The following is a 7172-nucleotide window of genomic DNA, read 5'->3' as shown; positions in this document are numbered from 1 at the left end:
AGAGCTCAAGCAAAATGAGAAATTTATTGCATGTAAATAAAACATCCACTGGTAGATACCAGCCTTCACTTCAGCAGGGCTTGCTTGATCCAGGGCCTCGAGTAATCTCATCAGGGTTTCTCTCTCTCTCTCTCTCTCTCTCTCTCTCTCTCTCTCTCTCTCTCTCTCTTTCTCCTTCTCAGTTCTGCTTCCCCCTGCAATGGCTTTAGACTCTGAAGACCTTCCAGGATACCCCCTCATAGCTTCAAGTCTGTGGCAGGAAGGGCATTTCTCTTTGCCAGTTCCTTCAACAAAGTCTCAGGATTCACTCTTATTTGGTGTGTTTGGCCTGAATCACACCCCCATCTCTGACTGGCTACACCTGGAGCATTTGTCCTTCACTGGAGTATAGAATAAGATTCACCTAAAGGCCATGGATTGTGAGATGGAAAGGATGCTGCCAGAGGAAGAACAAGGTATTGTAACCAGAAAAAGGGAAATGTAGGGAAAAGGAATGAAATGTCCATTATGATTAGATAGCATAAAAAGCTCTCCCAATCTATTCTCCTCTGATTTTTAGATAAAGAAATAAGCTCCAACTTCCCTTGAAGCTAGGTTGGTTATTGGACTAGGTTATAGGATGCAGCTGAAGGGTAGGGCAAAGTTTCCAGGTATCTTCCTTAAAAGATAGCAGGTGCTTGCCCCTTGCACTTCTCTTCTTCAGCTCCTCTTTCTATCACCCTGCCATGTTCTGAACCAGAGGCAGATGGTGGTACCCTAGGGCCAGCTAGAAGAAGCCAGGAAATGCCACGGCCAGAATTCAAGCAGAGATTGGTTTGACTTTAAGTCTATTGTTTTTTTTCCATTGAGCCATTTTATCAAGGACTTGGACAAAAAGAGTTTTCTCAAATAACAGATGTAATACAAGTGTATAATGTACAGAAAGACATCAGAATGGAGTCTGAGCAAGTTGCCAGCTCAGTATTGACTTTGTGGATTTTGTAAGGAGATGTTTCCCTACTTACTAAGTGTAATTATGGGCCAGTCAAGAAAATGTTCTAAGTCTCAGTGTCCCATACGTAAATAATGATATTGCAAAGATGTAATGACATAACCAATGTAAAGTGAATAGAACAGTTCCTGATACAAAAATTATAGCCATTCTCTACCCCCATTTCCTCCTCTTTCTCCTCCTCCAACTTAGAATGTGATAAGTACTGGAAGGAAAGCACTAAATATTTTAAAAAGAGAAGTTAGTTTGAGCTGAGTCTTAAGAGTAAATGCTATTTTAGTTTTTTTGCAATATCCAGGTCCTATCCTTAGAAATTCTAGGGCTAGGCCTAGAAATTTGCATGTTAAAAAGTATCTTTGTTGATTCTTCGCATGAACCATGGACCACATTTTGGGAGATGATTGGTTAAGAGCAAACGTTGAAGAAATAGGTGAAAGGAAGGAAGAAATGAAGGAAACAGAAAGAGGAAAAACACAGGATGAAGGTAAATATTTAAAAAAAAAACTCTAAATGCTGAGCTACAAAATTTGAACTTGATAGATAATGGAGACATTTTAGGTTTTTAAATATAGTTTTTAATCCAACCTTTGATTAAGAAAAGATAATCTGATAATTGTATATTGAAAGACTTGAAGGAAAAGAACCGAATTAGGCAGCTCATGTGTGTGCTGTTACAAGCCTAGGTAACAGAAAGAACTAATAGAAATTAGAAAGTTTTAAAAATGCTGTTTGGGAGATGAATGATGAGGAACTGGGGCCTGGATATGTTCTATTTAAGAGGACATCAGGACACATAACAGCCAGTGAAAAAGCAGATCTGCAGTTATTTAAGGAGAAGTCAATACAATTTTATGTCGCTGCACCAGCTTTGAGCATTCTTTGCTCCTGGTCTCTTCCTCTTCTGCTGGCTCAACTTTGGCAGCCATGAAGACCCTGAACCCCAAAGCCAAGGTGGCCTGAGCCCAAGTAGGTTGGAAGTCAACATTAGTGTGGCCCGGGGTGGGGGGGCTGTAGGATGTGTTGAGGACCAAATGGGGGCCTAAGGGCATCATAAAGATGCTTTTTTTAGTGCTGGAGAAATCAAACTTATTAAATATAGCCAAGTGCTTCTTCATTAAGTGCAAATTTAACACCCAACAGCCTCTTTAACAGCCAACATAGCAATAGCTCAGGATGACATCACTCGTGATGGTACCACCTCCAATGTCCTAATCATTGGAGAACTGCTGAAACAGGTGGATTTTTACATTTCTGAAGGTCTTTATTTCTAAATTATAACAAAAAGATTGAAGCTGAAAAGGGAAAGGCACTTCAGTTTTGGGAACAAGTCAAAGAAATGGACAGGGGAATATTCATAGATGTGGCCAGAACATCTCTGCCAAACTTGGTGATGTCTTAACAGAGGCTGTAGTTGACTCCATATTGGCCAGTAAAAAACAAGATGAACCTATTGATCTCTTTGTGGTTGAGATCATGGAGATGAAATATAAATCTAAAACTGATACAAGCTCAATAAAGGTCTTGTTTTGAACCATCAGGCATGGCATCCTGATATGAAAAAAAGAGAAAAATATATCTTCACATGCAATGTCATTAGAATATGAAAAAAACCAGAAGTGAATTCTGGCTTTTTTGTACAAGAGCACTGAAGAAAGAGAACTAGTAAAAGTTAAGAGAAAATTCATTGAAGAGAGAGTTAAAAAAAATAATAGAACTGGAAAGGAAAGCCTGTGGTGACTCAGATAAAGGATTGCTGTTATTAATCAAAAGAGAATTGACCCATTTTCCTTAGGTGCTCTTGCAAAAGAAGGCAGAGTAGCTCTGCACAGAGCTAAAAGGAGAAATATGGAAATGTTGACTCTTGCTCAAGGTGGTGTAGCTCTAAATTTTTTTGATGACCTAAATCCTGATTGTTTGGACAAGCCAGACTTGTGTATGAGTATAGTACATTGGGAGAAGAGACGTTCACCTGTACTGAGAAATGTAACAATCCTTGCTCTGTCACATTATTGGTCCAAGGACCGAATAAGCATGCATTCACTCAAATCAAAGATGCAATAAGAGATGCCTTGAGGACTGTTAAAATGCTATTGATTATGGCTATATACTTCCAGGTGCAGTGGAAGTGGCAGAAGCCTGATTAAATATAAGCCCAGTTTAAAGGACAGGGCCCAACTTGGAGTTCAAGGATTTGTTGAAGTTCATTTGCTAATTATTCCCAAGGTTCTTGCTCAGAATTCTGGTTTTGATCTTCAGGAAACACTAAAGTTCAAGCAGAGTATTCGGAATCACGTCAATGTGCGGTTGTGGGCCTGAACACAGGTGAGCCAATGGTAGCAGCAGATGTAGGCATCTGGGATAACAATTGTGTAAAGAAACAAGCTTCACTCCTGGCCAATGAGATTATGCAGGTGGAATGTCTTCCCTAAAAGGTTAACTTGAAGCTTCCCTTGTACTATCCGAATCATGAAAGTGATCCTAAGAATACAACTATGGGATTTTTGTCCAAGCTTCAAATGATTTTCAAAGGGATTTTTCTTTCCCATATGAAGAAAGGAAAGAACATTGGCACCTGTTCAAATTCCAAAGGCTGGAATTGTAATTACAGTATTTTTTAATTGCACTCAGTGTATACACATACAGCAGGCCATTTTCACCTGACGCATAGGATATTATGCTTAGCTTCTGTGATTAAAAAAATACATGTTAGAAAAGTATGTTATCTACCTTATTAAATATCCCTTGAAAAATAAAATAAAATAAAATTTCATGTCATTCTCCAAATTTTGGAACTTAAAAAAATAATAACAATAACACCAGCAACAATGACAATAATAATTTGGGCAAAGGTGATTATGGTTATTTCTATTTAACTCATTCAACCACCTTGGGGTCATATGGTGGTTCAAACTGTCATCACTATTAGTTAGCAAGTAACTGAGCTGCCTTTAAGAACTTGAAGAGCAAAGCAAAGTGGAATGTGTGTAACCCAATCCCATCAGTGGAGCCAACCCACAGAATACATATAGTTGCCTATAGCTGAGGCCGCATGCCCAAGCCTGTAACTTAATAATCTTGTCAAAGTAATTGGCCACAGGTGGTCCACACAGCTGGGTGAACAGCTGAGCCTGCTCACTACTTTTGAGGCTGTCTTAACAAGTCGCTTGAAGTTGGGTGTGTATGATCTCTCTGCTAATCTAGGGGTTCTCACCTAGAAGCAATTTTGTCCCTCGGGGAACATTGGGCAATAGCTGGAGATATCTTTTTGTTGCTACTGGCATCTAGAGGGTAGAGACTGGGGATGCTGCTTAAACATCGTACAGTGCTCAGACAGCCCAAATAACAAGTAATTACTCAGCCCAAACTGTCAATAGAACCAATATGAGGAAACCATGCTCTGTTAAAACACAGACATGGGCTCTGTGTCTTCCTCTAATAATTTATTTTGTTTAACAGAACACAATAGCTGGGCTATGATCAGGAACCAAAATAGACTTATGCCAGCCCTAAACTTGAACTTGGCAAAGGGTGTGTGAGGGGAGGAGAGAGAGAGAGAGAGAGAGAGAGAGAGAGAGAGAGAGAGAGAGAGAGAGAGAGGAGTCATTGTAAAAAATAATTTTCAAGCAGAGACAGTGATCCAAATCTGAACAAAGAAAATTGTTTAATACTAAACCCTGACAGCACATGCATAGCAATGTCAGAATCATGAATGAGTGGGACGAATCTAACCCAATAGCCTCTAATAGATGCACACGAATTATGTGTAACAAGCACAGTCCCCCTTCCTCCCCAATAATGAACAACAAAAAGCAAGTTAGGCAAATTCAATCCTTCACAAAAAATCATCCTGTAATTTTCTACAGATTGGCAGTGATCGCAGGATAGCATAACAAGAATATTGAAAGGACAAGGGGAAAATGGCATTCCCAGAAACAATCAGCCTTGGCAGCACTTCCCTCCTAGATGTTGTATAATACCTGCCCAGTGAGTGGTCTAGGAGTAGCCAGTAGGGAGGGCTCAGCGGGACACAGAATGAAAATAGGAACAGTCAGCTCTTGTTCTAGTCTAATGCCTAGAAATCTGCAAGTATGAAAGGTCTGGAACTATGGTTTAGAAAGAGCAGAATAAACAAATTTAGAAGCAATATAATAGGTTATACAGGAGAAAAATTGATTATACAGGGGGAAAAGTCCTTTCCCAGGTTACTTTGTACCCACCACCTTACCCTTTAATGTAGTGTCAAGAAAGTGACCCCAGCCACCTTCAAAGTTGGCTAGCATATTCCTGAGAAAAGACTATACAAACCATCATCTCTAGAATCTGTAACCTTGGGATTGGTGACTACAAGTGAGGAAATGTTTCTTAAGAAATTCAAATAACAGTTGCCAGTGAACTGTCCTTTCCAAGAGAAACATTGGCTTCTCCTGTGACATTTTCTGCTCCCCTCATTGCTGTTATTTTAGTGGCCTCCCTATCCTTTGTGCATAAATGTTTACAAGGCTTATATCCTTTTGTTGTATTGATCCCTTTAGCACAGTGGTTCTCAACCTTCCTAATGCCGCGACCCTTTAATACAGTTCCTCATGTGGTGGTGACCCCCAACCATAAAATTATTTTCGTTGCTACTTCATAACTGTAATTTTGCTACTGTTATGAATCGTAATGTAAATATCTGATATGCAGGATGTATTTTCATTGTTACAAATTGAACATAATTAAAGCATAGTGATTAATCACAAAAACAATATGTAATTATATATGTGTTTTCTGATGGTCTTAGGCGACCCCTGTGAAAGGGTCATTCGCCCCCCAAAGGGGTCGCGACCCATAGGTTGAGAACCGCTGCTTTAGCATTATGTAACTTCTTTCTTTGTCTCTCGTTTCTAGGGTTGCTGGAGCATATTACTACAAACAGTGGCTCAAAATAACACAAATTTATTATCTTGTGCTCTGGAGGTCAGAAGTCCAGCAGGGATCTCACTGGGCTAAAATCAAGGTATCAGCAGGACTGCCTTCTTTCTAGAGGATCTATGGGAGAGTCTGTTCCCTGCTTTTCCAGGCTCTAGAGGTCACTTGTGCTGTACATCTCATGCCTCCTTCCATCTTCAAAGCTAGCATAGCATCACTCTGACATTGACTCTTCTGCCTCCCTCTTCCATCTTTTAAGAACTCTTGTATTACATTGAGCCCACCTAGATAATCCAAGAAAATATTCTTATTTTAAGGTCACCTGATTTCCATCTGCATACCTTAATCTTCACTCCCCTTACCACATCAGATTTATATATAGGTTCTGGGGATTAAGATGTAGCCATCTTTGGAGGAGCCATTATTCTATCTACCACAGCTTCTTCTTTGGTCTCCCCTTTGCAATTTTGGGTTGACAGCTCACTGAGGGCACAGGTAGTGCCAAAATAAGTGTCTATAAATAAATATTCATTAAATGAATGAATTAATGAATAAGTGAGGAAGTAAAGTGTTAATATTCAGCTTCCTGACTTAACTTTATAAATCCTGGGGGGCGGGGGGAGTAATTACTAGAACCCACACAACTGATAAAAATCCCTCAGAGACCATGAGACCCACCCTGTGGACAACTTAACCATGTTTTGAAATTCACTTTTAACTGGTGACTCTTTCTCTTGGCCTTTTTAGGGTTTAGTAGTTTGAGACCAGATTGAGCAAGATCTCCTTCCCATCTTTTCCACATAAGCAAGACGTTCAATTGTGCAAAACTTGTCCTCTCACAGCTCTGCCCTTTATCTGTTTGTATTATTTTAATCACCTCAATTCGGATGTTTCTTTTTTAAAAATCCCATGAATTTATTCCAATGAATTAACCTCTAGAGTTTTTTTGTTTCAATTAAATTTACTGGGGTGACATTGGTTAATACATTTATGTAGGTTTCAGGTGTACAATTCTATACTAAATCATCTGTATATTGTATTGTGTGTTCACCACCTCGAGTCAAGTCTCCTTCTATCACCATTTATTCCCTCTTCTACCTCCCCCCCCCACCCTTCTTTCCCTGTAATCACCAAATTGTTGTCTATCTATGAGGTTTTTGTTTTGCTTAATCCCTTCATATACTTCACCTAACTTCCCCACTGCTCCGCAGTTGCCCCTCCCATCTGACAGCTGTCAGTCTGTTCTCTGTATCTGTGAGTCTGTTTCTATTTT

The 7172-nt window shown here is 39.6% G+C and overlaps 1 pseudogene; it reads left to right on the top strand.

Annotated features, from left to right (window-relative positions):
• Positions 1–412: 412 nt before the first annotated feature.
• Positions 413–3420, top strand: LOC102239864 (annotated as a pseudogene).
• The last annotated feature ends 3752 nt before the right edge of the window (positions 3421–7172 follow it).

The sequence above is a fragment of the Myotis brandtii genome, unplaced genomic scaffold (genome assembly GCF_000412655.1).
Source record: "Myotis brandtii unplaced genomic scaffold, ASM41265v1 scaffold521, whole genome shotgun sequence".
In the NCBI taxonomy this organism is placed as follows: Eukaryota; Metazoa; Chordata; class Mammalia; order Chiroptera; family Vespertilionidae; genus Myotis; species Myotis brandtii.
This window is presented reverse-complemented; position numbering and strand designations above follow the sequence as displayed.